The sequence below is a fragment of the Rhodnius prolixus genome, unplaced genomic scaffold (assembly GCF_049639745.1).
Source record: "Rhodnius prolixus isolate KJV_2025 unplaced genomic scaffold, Rpr scaffold_2, whole genome shotgun sequence".
NCBI classification, from domain to species: domain Eukaryota; kingdom Metazoa; phylum Arthropoda; class Insecta; order Hemiptera; family Reduviidae; genus Rhodnius; species Rhodnius prolixus.
In genome coordinates, this window is record NW_027411592.1 from 57,560,163 (window position 1) to 57,574,248 (window position 14,086).

Sequence of the window (14,086 nt, forward strand, 5' to 3'; positions counted from 1 at the left end):
AGTTGTCCTCTTCCTCAATTTTTTCCACAATTATTGAATGAACTATCTTAAAACTCAAGTTCATGATTAATAGCGAAAATTTTTGTTTTCTTTTTTCTCTCTCTCTCTAACTCTCCTGTAACCGTTTCAAGATGGATTTGCCCTTAAATCTCTAGATGATAGACACTGATGTAAAAAAAAAAATATATAATAGACGGGTTCAACCGAACAGCAGAGGTGGGTGAGAGACCATTACGTTAGTGTATACATTACTGGTATACAAGTTCCGGAAGGTGTGGAATATGGTTGGAGAGAGAGAGGTAAGAGGCGGCTAGACAGGAAAGACGTGTTTTGGACCGCCCCCAAACACTACTAACACCAGAATGTAGCCGACCTCTTTGGCGGCGGACTCTTAACAATATTTTGCTTCGCCCCCTGTCTCTTCTTCTTACACCCCCAACACTTCTCTTTAATGTTATGGATGAAACCCTATTTTTTACTCCTACCATAACCAGACAGCCATCTTCCACTTGTACCTGCTGTCATCGCTTACGTTTTTGGATAATGGTGTCAAACGTGCTGACGCATACGATAACCAGACTATCGGATAAAAAAAAAAAAAAATCTTCCCTTACCCCTGTTGAATTCTTTCTTTCCCAATAATCTATATCTGGGGATATTCCCAAGTTTACCAAATATTATCCAAGGATTTGACATGTTAGAATATCGTCGTTTTTTTCCCCTCTAACAATACATTTAATTTGGAATGCCAGTTCAGTTTATAACTAATTTATGGATTTATCTCTGCATTTGAGGTTTTAAATAGTGGATAACCATTGAAATCCCTCGTAGAATGGATTTTATAAAATATAGTTTTTATCCTTGGCTAATCCGCACGATCAGAAACTCAAATAAAAACTAATATGTACACGTACCCGACATTCTGTATTCCAATTATTAATATATGGCATCTTATAGTATCATTTTTACTGAAATCAGCTTTTGCAGGGCGTATTCAATTTTGTATGTATCGGTTCGGCTTTAGGCTTTTCTTTTTAGCCTTGCCAGGTTAAGCCTACCCATCAACAAGCTGGGCTACCGTCAAATTGGGAAGTGGATCATACACATCGCCGTCAAAAAACAGGAAAATAAGTTGTTCTAATGTGACATCACTCTTTTGATTTCTCTATTTTCTTAAAATTTGAAATTCAATTAGTGCTAATACTAATACCCGTAGGGAGGAAGTGGGATAGCCACTTCTTCAGGGATCTTGGCGTCCCTGCGGATATCCCAGCCTAACAACATGAACAATATGCACTCTAACACCACAAAACATTCAACCTACAGAGTATACACATAGGGAGATAGCTGATGTCTTCACAATTAACATCTGATATCTCTTCCCAGCTTATGGACGTCTTATTGCTTTATGTTCATGAAACAAATAACAGACCAGTAGAAGAAAGGTCAGCCAGATGGAAGTTTTTACATCCAATTATTGTCCTTAAAAGTTCATCAGTTGATTGGTCTAATTAATAACGTTTCGAATTTAGTGATTAGCCAAAAAAACTAGGCTTCATAATTACTATATAATAAGCGCCACAGTAGCCGAGCGGTTAAGAGACTAGACCCGCAATACTAAGATGTATTGTTGGTTTAGTGGGTTCGATTCCCGGTGTCTAGGTCTTGGATTTTATTTAATGGTTAATATGAGAAATTTATAGTAAAGTATGTTAGGCGGTTAGGAGACTAGACCCGAAATGCTAAGATGTATTGTTGGTTTAGTGGGTTCGATTCCCGGTCTTGGGCTTTGGATTTTATTTAATGGTTAAAATGAGAAATTTGTAGTAAAGTATGTCGCCTCCGTCCACGACACCTAATTTGGTAGCTGGACGTTAAGCCCGCCTGAAAAAAAATAGGCAATTATTTTAATTATATTATTAACGGTATCCATTTATTATTCTAAAAATTATCCTGTAATAATTTGTATTTTCTCTGTTTTGCTTCAGGTAAGTCCAAGATTTGGAAAGACTGCCAGATGGGTGAACTCATGCGTAAGTTGTTACTACGTCAACAGTCATTTACTTAAGTTAATAAAACCACTCGGTTTTATTTTAACAAAATTTATTTTAAAATCAACCAATTAGAAGCCAACATGATGGGAGTATTGATGAATTGATTGTAGAAGAGTGGAAAGTAATTGGGTAAACTATCTTGATGTGTTGCCCCACCGTAAGCTCGTCCTAGCGCCTATAGTGAGGTGATCTTGTATCCCCCCACTTCTTGAGCTGGTAAGGGCGAGTAGCCAAAGCATTTTACTAACTTCTTACAGTCATTTACAATCGTAACCCTTTCTTATTTCGATATAATCGATCTTGAAAAATTGCTGAGATATTTACGATTTAGTTTTTTTTTGGTAAGACAGTAACATCACGTTTTTCTTTTGATTTATTCTCCAGAAATGTGAACGTAGGTTTTTGGAAAAAATTATTTAATTCCTTTGTGAGAGGGAAGCCTACTCCTCCTGAATCGAATTTTCTTGGGAAATTGTATCACTATGAGTACAAATGTGTGTACATTGTACGATCGATGGAACTATTTTCGAAAAAAAGTCACAAAAAAAAAGTGAAAAATTTTTTAATGGAAAGTTGTTACTTCCGGTTCAGAGACATTGCTCTCTAGATTGCAATCAATTTAACCGGAAAAGTCAAATATAAATTTAAAGTTACGACTTCCTGTAATGTGTAGCTGTTTTATTAGTTATTTTTTCTTTTTACAAAGACCCAGACAGACAAACACAGAAAATTTTCTGTAATTCTATTTTTCTGGCTATGAGAACGTCAATATGAGTATTTCCGGTCTAAAATGGAAATCGAAAATTTGACGTGATTGAAATACTAGTTAGAGGAAATAAATAATTAGGAATGAAACTCTATGAATTTGACTTTATATTAAAATTCAAATAAAATCCAATTTTTATCTTACAAAATTCCCATTGCCAACTCAAAACTCAAATTCCATCATCATTTCCGCCATTTACTTTATCTATAATCAATCCATACCACCAAACGTTCCTATCATCTGAACAATGATTGTCAAGTGAGATGACAGTTTGGATGATTGACGATTTTCAATTGAATTGTTAAAGCCACGGGCCACAGCGCGGCCACCACGAGAAAGCGGTGGGGATGAGGACACTCGGTCGGACGATCCTAGAGGTTAGGTTATGGAACGAGAGGGCGTACGCGAGCACAGTACTGTGTGAACCACCGTTTGGGGCTGTTATTCCGCCAACCTTAGTGAGGAAGCAGGCAGGCAGTTAGATCCAGGTTTGTTGTTGTGTGAGTATGGGGGATACATATCCACAACCCAAAGCAGGCAAGCAGCCAGGAATATATATATATATATATATATATATATTCCCAACTGGAGGTTCCCGTTCTGGGATACCAGTACCCCGCCTCCTAGTAGGTTATCCTTCTCCGGTAATCCCACACACGCCGCCTTCACTGCGTGTATTCTCTCGTCTGTCGTCTGCTCGGTTGCGCTGTTTACCCTCCAGTATACGTCCAACGTTATTGTTTGTCACTCTGTAGGATTTATGGTTCTAACTGGGTACTTCCGCCAAACATAACAAAAATAATCTTTAGTAAAAAAAAAAAAGCAAGAAGTAAGGACTATCTTCTCTCTTTTTTTGTTTTTTGATTCTATCTCTCTCTCTCTCCAACTTTAAACACAAAGTTGGACTTAAAATTTAAAAGATCCTTTTTTTGCACCAAAATTTCCTTTTCATTCATCCACAAACAAGTCTGCTTAACTGAAACTTTTTTTTGAACTTACCTTATTTATTTAGTAAAATATCTTTTTGTTTAAAAAGGAGCTTTGAATTGGCTGATAAAATTGTTAGATATGCCCAACAATAGATTGCCTAAAATCTGTTATAATAAATTATTAAATATGGATAGCTCTTCTAGTAATGTCCTTAAATATAACTGGGTTTCACTGATAAAAAGCTATTTCATAGAGTTAGGCTGTGGAAGAGCCAGCGGGCAGATTTAATGAAAAAATTTAATAACTAGCAGGCAGAAATCTATTGCAAATGACCTAGAGAGAGCTCATTTTTCCTCCTGTATAGTACATTGTATAAGGATATCCTGCTCGCAAAATACGAGAACTATTACTTGTTCTATATTATTGGTTTGGAAGCCGTTAGGGTGTACAGCCAATTCAGGATTAGTGCTGTTAAAAAATGTACCATTAATACAAATAAAGATAAGCTATAGCGTAGAACTATCGGGAACTTATAGATTATGCAGAGCGTTGCGAGGAATCTCTCGAGCACATATTTTTAAAATGCCCCTACTACAGTTTATATAGCAATAATCAGTCAGATACTTAGTTTAATAAACATACTTGTTATGTACAAACAAAGTTCAAGTTATTTAACGTTAGGATGGAAGATTTGCGAGGAATCGGTCAAATAAAACAACTCGTCTTTTTTGCCAACGTTTCGACAAATATATTGTCCTCTTCAGGGCGTGGCTATGCGGGTTGGTTGAGTTACAAAAACGTTATTTAACGTGTATAACTTTTTTACTAAAGCAATGAGATTACGTAGTACTTAGTTACAAGAGTAATGTCCAGTCTGTGCTCACTAGAACTATTGTGTAATGATGTTATTTCAGTCAGTAATACGAAGGTTTAATTTATGATTTTTTAGATTCCTATTTACTGTTATTATGTTGATGTTATTTTCCTGAGCTAACACTTAGTTTGTTTCCTTTCATACATGAGCAAAGGAGAAGACCAGTTTATGTACCATTGAGTGTCATTTTCCTTTTGACGTGAATAAGTCTTTAAATTTGAATCATATGGTGGCAATCCAAAAAACCTAATCATAACCAAATCGGGGGATACAGTTTGGCATTATAGTTTCGAATCTATCGTCTACTTCCAAAATTAAATTAGACCACTGGTATAGCTAGAGGATCAAAGAATTCATTACGATAAGCGAGGACTGTGACGCATCGCGCACGTTGGAGGGGGTAGCGCCGCCATTTTGAGTTCATTTTGCTGAGTATCGAGATTTGCAATGAGTATAACTTTTGACTCGGAGAAGCTACGATGTTCGTTTAAGTTTTAATCGAAAGCTGTCGTCACAATCTATCGATTGCATATAAAACATTAGTGTAAAATAGTGAATAGTGACAGTGAATATAATAAGGTGTTAGAATAAAAAAAATATTATCAAAAATATATAATGTCCGGCCTATACGCGACGAAAAGCCAAAACCAAATACAGAGATCGTATACGGTTGGAAAGGGCTTCTCAAGAACAATCGAATGGTAATAAAACACAAGCTGTGCCGGGAACGTAAAAGAATGAATGCGGCCAAGCGGTTCAACGACGGTGTCAGTACATCTGCAGCTGGGGCGGTTGATATTATACAAATGGATGATGAAATCGCTTCTACATCGACAACGGACTGTTTAGGCATAGATTGTATTCGATCGTCGATTTGTTTCCTTCATTTCATCCTAAATACATAAATAAAAATATTTTATATAAAAAATATAACCCGTTACGTAAACGTATTCACGTACAACACACGGCCGTGTCCATGACACAGCCACACGTTAATTTTTTCTTTTTAAGTTCACCTGCAGTTGTATTACGTTTAGGTTCTGTGTAAGTTTGTCTATTTCAATTATTTTTAAATCTTAATTCTTATAGTACAGTAAAAGGCTAACTCTTTCTGTAACATGCAACTTTGTATAAATACAGAAATAAATAAATAATATATATACATAATCTAATATATATATATATATATATATATATATATATACGAGGTGTGTTCAAAAAGTAACGGGAATTTTCGTTTTTTGAAAAAAAATATTTATTTATTCATCTACATTAATATTGTCGCCTTCAAAGTAGTCCCCTTCGCATACAATACACTTGTGCCAGCGCTTTTTCCAATCCTCGAAACACTTCTGAAACTCGATCTTTGTGATAGCTTTCAGCTCTTTCAGCGATTCGCTTTTAATGTCATCTATGCTTGTAAAACGACGGCCTTTTAATGTTCTCTTTATGTTTGGAAATAGAAAAAAGTCACATGGAGCCATGTCTGGCGAATATGGAGGCTGGGGCATCGTTAAAGTTTTGTTTTTGGCCAAAAATTCACGAACAAGCAATGAAGTGTGAGCAGGTGCATTATCGTGGTGCAAAATCCATGAATTGTTTTGCCACAAATCCGGGCGTTTTTTTCGGATTGCTTCACGCAAACGGCGTTGAACTTCTAGGTAGTACTCCTTATTGATTGTTTGACCTTGTGGCAAGAATTCATGATGCACTATGCCATTAAAATCGAAGAACACAGTAAGCATAACCTTCACATTCGACCGCACTTGTCGAGCCTTTTTCGGTCTTGGCGATCCAGAATGCCTCCACTGGGACGATTGAGCCTTAGTTTCGACATCATATCCGTGAACCCATGTTTCGTCACCTGTTATAACACGTTTCAGTAGATCCGCATCGTTGTCGACTTCATTGAGTGACTCTTGAGCAACTTCCATTCTCCGCTGTTTTTGTTCGAAATTCAACAATTTTGGAACAAATTTTGCTGCCACACGTTTCATACCCAAAACATCCGAAAAAATTTCATGGCATGAGCCAATTGATATGGCAACATCATCAGCGACTTCTCTGATTGTGATTCGGGCGATCGTTCATAACCATTTCTTTCACTTTTTTCACGTTTTCATCGGTTGTTGATGTGCTTGAACCGTCCAGGTCGTTCGTCATCTTCAACGTTTTCGCGGCCATCTTGGAAACGCTTATACCACTCGTAAATCCTTGTTTTACTCATAGCAGACTCACCATATGCCTTTATTAACATTTCACACACTTTATTTCATTTTTTACGCAAAATTTAATACAAATTCTTTGATCCATTTTTTTTAACAAACAAAAATCGCCAAGCTCGAAAAACACGTCTAACCTTAACGGCTGCCACTTAAGAAGTAAACAATGAATATTACTGAAAATTTTATCGTACTTCAGGGGCATGTGTACCAACATAATAAAAAAAAAAAATTTTACAATCAGACTCTCCAAACCCGCGAAATTTAAAAATTCCCGTTACTTTTTGAACACACCTCGTATATTTATATAATCTAATGTAAAATATCTTTTTTAATTTCCCCCCGCTAAAACTTCAAAAGAAAACCGGCTCTGTAAACGAACATTTTAAAATTTAAATAAATAAATGAAATTCTCTCTCTAGTAAGATTTTTTTAAACATTAAATTTTTGTGTAAATTTAAAGTGGAAACGGTGACCCCTTAAAAGTAAGAGAGTCATTCCCCAAGGAAAACTAAAGGAATACCTGAGGGCTTTCATGGAGCAAAAGGGAAAAAAAAGGAGGCATGAATTTCCCTTTATTTTCTTTATTTTTCTCTCCCCGTCTCTCTCTGCTTTTACCTTCTTAACATGACCTCCTAATTTAGCTAATTCGTCATTAATGTTGTCCTTGGCAGAGTGGAAAAAAAACGGGTCAGAAAGGAGAGAAAAGTGCCTGGAGAATAAAACTGTAAGGGATTTAAACAAAATGTAAATATACACAAGAAAGAAAACTTCGTTTAAAAAAAGAAAATACCTTTTTTTAATGTTAATTAAGTTAAAAAGAAATATGTTCTGGCCATCATTATTTATTTGCTAGCATATACTGCTCCTAGCAGTGCAGCAGGTAACTACGTTTTTTTAAAAAAAGAAAAAGAAAATTTTAAATAATTAAAATATTAAGTAGCGTTAATAAAAAATAATTAATTAAATAAAGTAAATTAATAAATTATAAGAATAACACTCTTATTACTTTCATAAAGCCATTAAAAGTCATTCATAAAAAAAAAAATATATATATGGCTGTGTCATGGACACGGCCGTGTGTACGTGAATACGTTTACGTAACGGGTTATATTTTTTATATAAAATATTTTTCTTCATGTATTTAGGATGAAATCAAGGAAACAAATCGACGATCGAACACAATCTATGCCTATACAGTCCGTTGTCGATGTAGAAGCGATTTCATCATCCACTTGCATAATTTCAATCGCCCCAGCAGCTGCAAATGTACTGAGACACCGTCGTTGATCCGCTCGGCCGCATTCATTCTTTTACGTTTCCCGGCACAGCTTGAGACTCGGTCATATGATGTTTTATTATTACCATTCGATTGTTCTTGAGAAGCCCTTTCCAACCGTTTACCGAGCTCTGTATTTGGTTTTGGCTTTTTCGATGCGTATAGGCCGACATTATATATATCACTGTCACTATTTTACGCTAATGTTTTATATACAATCGATTGATTGTGATGACAGCCGACGATTAAAACTTAAACGTACATCGTAGCTTCTCCGATTCAAAAGTTATACTAATAGCAAATCTCGATAGGCAGCAAAATGATCTCAAAATGGCGGCGCTTCCCCCTCCACCGCGCGCGATGCGTCACAGTCCTCGCTTATCGTAATGAATTCTTTGATCCTTTAGCTATCCATGGTCTAATTTAATTTTGGATGTAGAGGATAGATTCGAAACTATAATGCCAAACTGTATCACCCGATTTGGTTATCATTAGGTTTTTTTGGATTGCCTCCATATGATAGCAAATTTAAAGACGTGTTCACGTCAAAAGAAAAACAAACTTTTCAACTAAAAATTTATTTTTATAAAACATTATCAAGTTTTTGAATTCTATGACGTCTAAGGAATGTTGATGTGTCTGTGGGTATGTGAGTTACTTCTGGGCTTACAATGTGGGTATTACTTGAGGGATGGAGGATTTGTGCTTGTTTGTGATTAAAGCGGAAATCTTGTGGAAGGAAAGGCTGAGCTTTAAGAAGCAGCTTCCGGTGCTGCTGCTACCACCACTACTACATACCACGCTTTGTGTATATAGTGTAAATTGTGTTTCCACCAAGCACATTGCTTGGTGAGCTGACACAAGACTGCTTAAGAGAATGCTATGTACGAGCTCCAGTATTTCCCTTTAAGAGACTCTACCCATTCACCTCATGTACCAGTAAGCATCCTGCTGCTGCTATCTCTACACAGGCAACCAACGAACACATTGTTTGAACAACACCCATAGTATATACATAGTATATACTCGTAGAATACCATGGAAATGTTAAACTCACAAGTTTGTGAGTCCTGTTAGTATGTAAATTTTAGAAGCAACACACACACTCCTTTTTTTTTTATAAGGATTCTCTATCTTCCCGAAATTCTCAACCAGCTAAGACATTCCTCAAAATATATTTATGCCTTCCTCGAGGCGTGTGTAAACACAAATATATGTATTACACATGTAAGGTACATGTACGCTGTTCTAAAATAATATTTCCTTTCTTGGTATTCACGCAGTCACTTCCTTAATGCTGAGCCGATACCTGTACTTCCTTAAATTATTCCAGAACTCGATGCACTACAGCTGTAGTCAGTCCTGTTTTTAGTTTTCTCACTTCACATCCTCTAGTCTTCACTAACAGCCATCCTAAGATATAGTGATTCATCCTCTAAAAAGTGTCCCTAGACACCTTATTCTTCCTTTTTAATAGGTTCTCCTAGAAATCCTTGGCCTGTCAAAAATGGATATTGTTGGTTTTAGCAGGTCCCGGATCACGGCCAGTTTGGTTCAGGTTGGTTGAGTGGACATGCGAATTTAGCGTATCATCTTTTCTCAAATGCGACCAAATTGTGCTGGCTGAGGTGGAGTCTAATGAGAGACTGTGCGGCACTTTGTAGAGGTGTGTCCCAGTTTATTCTGAAAACTAGATTCCTCGTCTTCGGGGAGGTTAAATGTTTCCCTACCAGAAATTGTGGCATCTGGTAATCTTTACCAGAACTTTCTAGGTTTATTCAGTGCACTGGGCGATTGAGTCGCCATGCTCCCTAGTGTCCTGTTACTACTTTATCAGTTTATTGTATTGGCATCTGGCAACTTTTACCCGGATTTGTTGCTTTAAAGCCCCGGTATCTCTCATGAGATGAGGGGTGGGCGGGGAACAATGGGCATTTTGGATTGGCTGCGTTCCTTTCCCTTCCTGGTGGAGTCGCCCGTCTGAAACAATCTAATCTAAGGCTTTCGACCTAAGGGACTAGATCATCTTCAGGGCTGTACACAAATTTTGTTATAATATAATAACTGTTAACACACTGTAAAATGTCTTGTACAGAGCTATCTTTTGTTGCGCGTGACAGCAAGAAGGAGCGGAAGACATTACACATTAGACAAGGCCTCTGTAGTGACATACTCTGCAGAAACATGAACCCTATGTGCTAGCGCAGTCAAACACGCTGAAGGTGTTTGAGTGTAAAAAAATATTAAGAAGAATATTTGGACCTGTACTGGATGGTGGGTGCTTGGAGTAGAAGAGATAATAAAGAGCTGTATGAGTTATCACAGGGATCTGTGATATTGTACAGTTTATCAAAGTGAGCAAGGATTGATTGGCTAGGGACATGTTGCGAGAATGGCGGAGGACAGAATGCCTTGGTAAATGTTATTTGTAGACGTGTTCGGAAGTAGAGAACGAGACCGAGAAGACATTGGCTCCAGGTTGTTGCAAGGGACCTAAAGTGCTGAATGTGGAGATCTGGAAGAGAAAGGCCCTGTGTAGAGAGGACTGGTGGAGCATTGTTGGGGAAACAAAGGCTCACTGTGGGATGTAGAGCTGTTTAGTTAGTTACACTACAAAATATGTCCCACCGTCCTTAAGATGACCTTAGTCCCTAGGTCAAAAGCCTTGGCAAAATACAAAAATTATGACTAAGTAAAGTAAAGTAAAGGCAATTACTTTACTTTTTTACTTTTACTTCTTCTTCGAGACTTCCTCTTTTCACAATTCTTCGAAAAATGTCTACCATTCCCTTTAGAACTTTCCTCGTCATAATTAAAGTAGTTATCCCAAAACTAAACTTATATCTAATAAACACTCATCTTCCAGTGCTCCAGGGGTGTTAGCTTTAAGCCTGTGCCGCCTTTGCCTGTTAGTCACCCAGCTAGCTGTCTGTACAGACAGACATCCTGTTTCACCCCTAGGGCGGAAGGTACTCGTTGGGATTTGGGGCGGGGTAGGATCGGCAATCTTGTTAGTAATGATAATACAATCCTACTTCCGTTCCCCTTTAGTTTCCGCTATCCACAAACTTCATACTCACTCGACTTCTCGGGCTTGTTATTTCTCCTAACCAATGTACAGGTCGGTACCCTCTCCTGTTCTTCCTTAAAGCACGTATTTTCCTATTGTTGTCGGACTGACTTGACTGTCTGTCTGTTCTGTTGAGACAGCCTTAACACAAGACTAAACTTAAAACGCACTTCAAAACTTGATTACTAATTACTAAGTAACAACCAACAGACTTAGATGATGATCAGTTGTGTCTATAGAAGAAACAGTTTCCGAACTTTACAGTTTTACTGGTTTAATGTGAAATCTCATCTCATCATCGGGTGCCATAATACGAGTATATACCTATAGACATGTTTAATTACATCTCGATCATTATGTTTTGTTCGGGCGTAAATAACTTTACGAAACTTTTGAAACTAAGTACTTGACTTTAAACTTCTTTAACTTAAAGCTAGATTAAAATGAACTGTGAAAGTAATGAAGTACAGTGTTTAGAACTAGTTGAATTTCTATTTGAATAAGTTTCATTCAATTTTTAAGCATTTATGCTTGATAGGAATTACCAAAAATGTCTTCTGTAATTCTATAGGATCTATCTGGGCATCTCATACCCATTTTTCTCCCAGCTTCCTTACAGTTAATGCTCAATTCCCTGTTTTTTTTCTGTTCAGTTTATCACTCTTTTTGTTTGTACTTATGTAAGTTATACTAATTGCAAATCTCGATACTCAGCAAAATGATCTCAAAATGGCGGCACTTCCCCCTCCACCGCGCGCGATGTGTCACAGTTCCCGCTTATCGTAATGAATTCTTTGATCCTTTAGCTATCCAGTGGTCTAATTTAATTTTGGATGTAGACGATAGATTCGAAACTATAATGCCAAACTGAATCCCCCGATTTTGTTCATTAGATTTTTTTGGATTGCCTCTATATGATAGCAAATTTAAAGACGTATTCACGTCAAAAAAACCTATTACGTCTACTTTAAAAACCCTAATTCTTATCCCTACTTTTTCGGATTTCACTCCGAAACCTTGATTGTTGAAGCATTAATGGTTCCTCAGGAGAATTTCGTTCCATGTTTCAATTTCCAAACATCCTAACCCTCTAGTTTCCCTACTTACCTATAGCATGAACAGGAAATCCTCCAAGACAGTTTGAAGCGTCGATGGCCTTGCGATCTTCTTCTTGCCAGTGCACAGTCTTTGAGAGTTTCTTCACCATTGGATGAATTCACCCCTCATGCTACTCATGCTTATCAGCTTTTCGTTTTGCAGAAATGTATCGTGGTAGTGAAAATAAATAAGTTAAAAGAAAAGTAGAAGAAGATAATTCTAGGATACTCCTCAAATCTGGGCGATTTAATCCCCGACCTGTCCGAAATGCCTGCCCTAGTGCCCTTTTCTTATTTAGGGAGCTAGGTAATTCTCAACTGCCCTTTTATAAGCGTGGTTTATTTTGAGAGCAACAATTTATTTGACATCTATCTTACATCCTCTGTACCACCTCCTTACTGACTTGCTGGCTGGGAGTTGTACGTTTTTCCAATCAGTGCTGAAAATATATTTTTCAGTGAAAATTCATTTACAAAAATTTATCATAATTGCAATTAGAAAGGAAAATTATAAAAAAAATTAATGATCTTTAATTAAATTAACCGGAAAATTTAGTTAACTGTGAAATAGAAACTTGAATTAAATTTTATTAAAGTGCCAAAAATACTCAGTATTAATTTGAATAAAAGGTTTACGTGTTTTAGCGCTGTATATCAAGATTGGGTTGCTCCTATTTAGGACCCCATACCAGCGCCACCGTATTGACGGCTCTGGAGCAAACTAAAAAGGCCGCTACATGATTGGACCAAGCCCAGTAGGGGAGTACGAGGTCATTTAGCCTGGGCTGTAGGATCTCTCTGACGTTTCTGCCTGCGGCTAGTACGGAACATGCTATGGTCCGTCCGCAGAGAGAGAGTGTACTGCCAGTGATGATTAGATAGTGGGATAGGAAATAGGTTGTTAAAGTAGACGTAATAGGTATTGGTAAATCTCGGAGAGTGAATTAGGACGCTCAATCCAGGAGGCTCTACCTACAATGGCCTTTTGATGGTATCACGTTTGGTTTAGGCTTGTAAATATTTTGGTTGCATTTAATTGACAAAGTGAAAATAAAGTAATTGCCTATTTTTTCAGGCCGGCTTTACGTCCAACTATCACAAATTAAGTATCGTGGACGGAGGCGACTAGCAAACATATTTTACAGTAAATTTCTTTTATTAACCTTTAAATAAAATCCAATTGGCTTAACGCTCATTGGCGTTGAACCACGTTCAAAACGACGCCAGTTCATTTATTTAATCAAAATACTGCCACAATTCGGCTAGTAAGATGTTTAATTTAAGAAAGACCTATATAAATGAAATTCATGCACGTTATAATAGTAAAACATTTTTATTAAAAGTAAGTAATGCTATCTGTGAGCAGCGACATGAAGTTTCACCTTGCTCTAGTATTCATTCTTTTAATTGGGCATAATTACGTTTCCAATTTCAATCAAGTGATCCAGTATTGGTGGTAGATGCACTAAATAATAGGCCGCCCAACTTTGACCCCTTTAATTTCTCATTGGGTTATTGCCCTTTCTTCAGGTCAAACAAGGGCTTAATTGTGTCTGATATTCTCTCAGTTTGTACTGGACTACATAATATTTTCTTTTACGTTAATGTTTATAGATTGTTTGAATTTTGATTTATTTATTTTGTAATTTACTATCTGTATAAATAAATATATACAATAAGTAAATAGGAGGTGAATGAGATGAACTGGTGCGGGAGGAGAGCAGGAGGAGAGAAGCTACCCAGCGGTAGCACTCTCTATTAGAGAGAGGAGAGTGTGAGGAGGAGAATATGAGT

At 37.0% G+C, this 14,086-nt stretch overlaps 1 protein-coding gene across 4 annotated transcripts in view; it reads left to right on the forward strand.

The window, feature by feature from the left end:
• Positions 1–14,086, forward strand: part of LOC141450051 (Krueppel-like factor 7) — a 710,120-nt gene that overhangs the window by 511,145 nt on the left and 184,889 nt on the right. The window contains exon 2 of one of the 4 annotated variants that reach the window (XM_074120071.1): positions 1,989–2,033. The exons of the other annotated variants lie outside the window; for them this stretch is intronic. The gene's annotated coding sequence lies outside the window, so the exon portion shown is untranslated. The remainder of the gene's footprint in view (positions 1–1,988; positions 2,034–14,086) is intronic. 4 annotated transcript variants of the gene reach the window in all.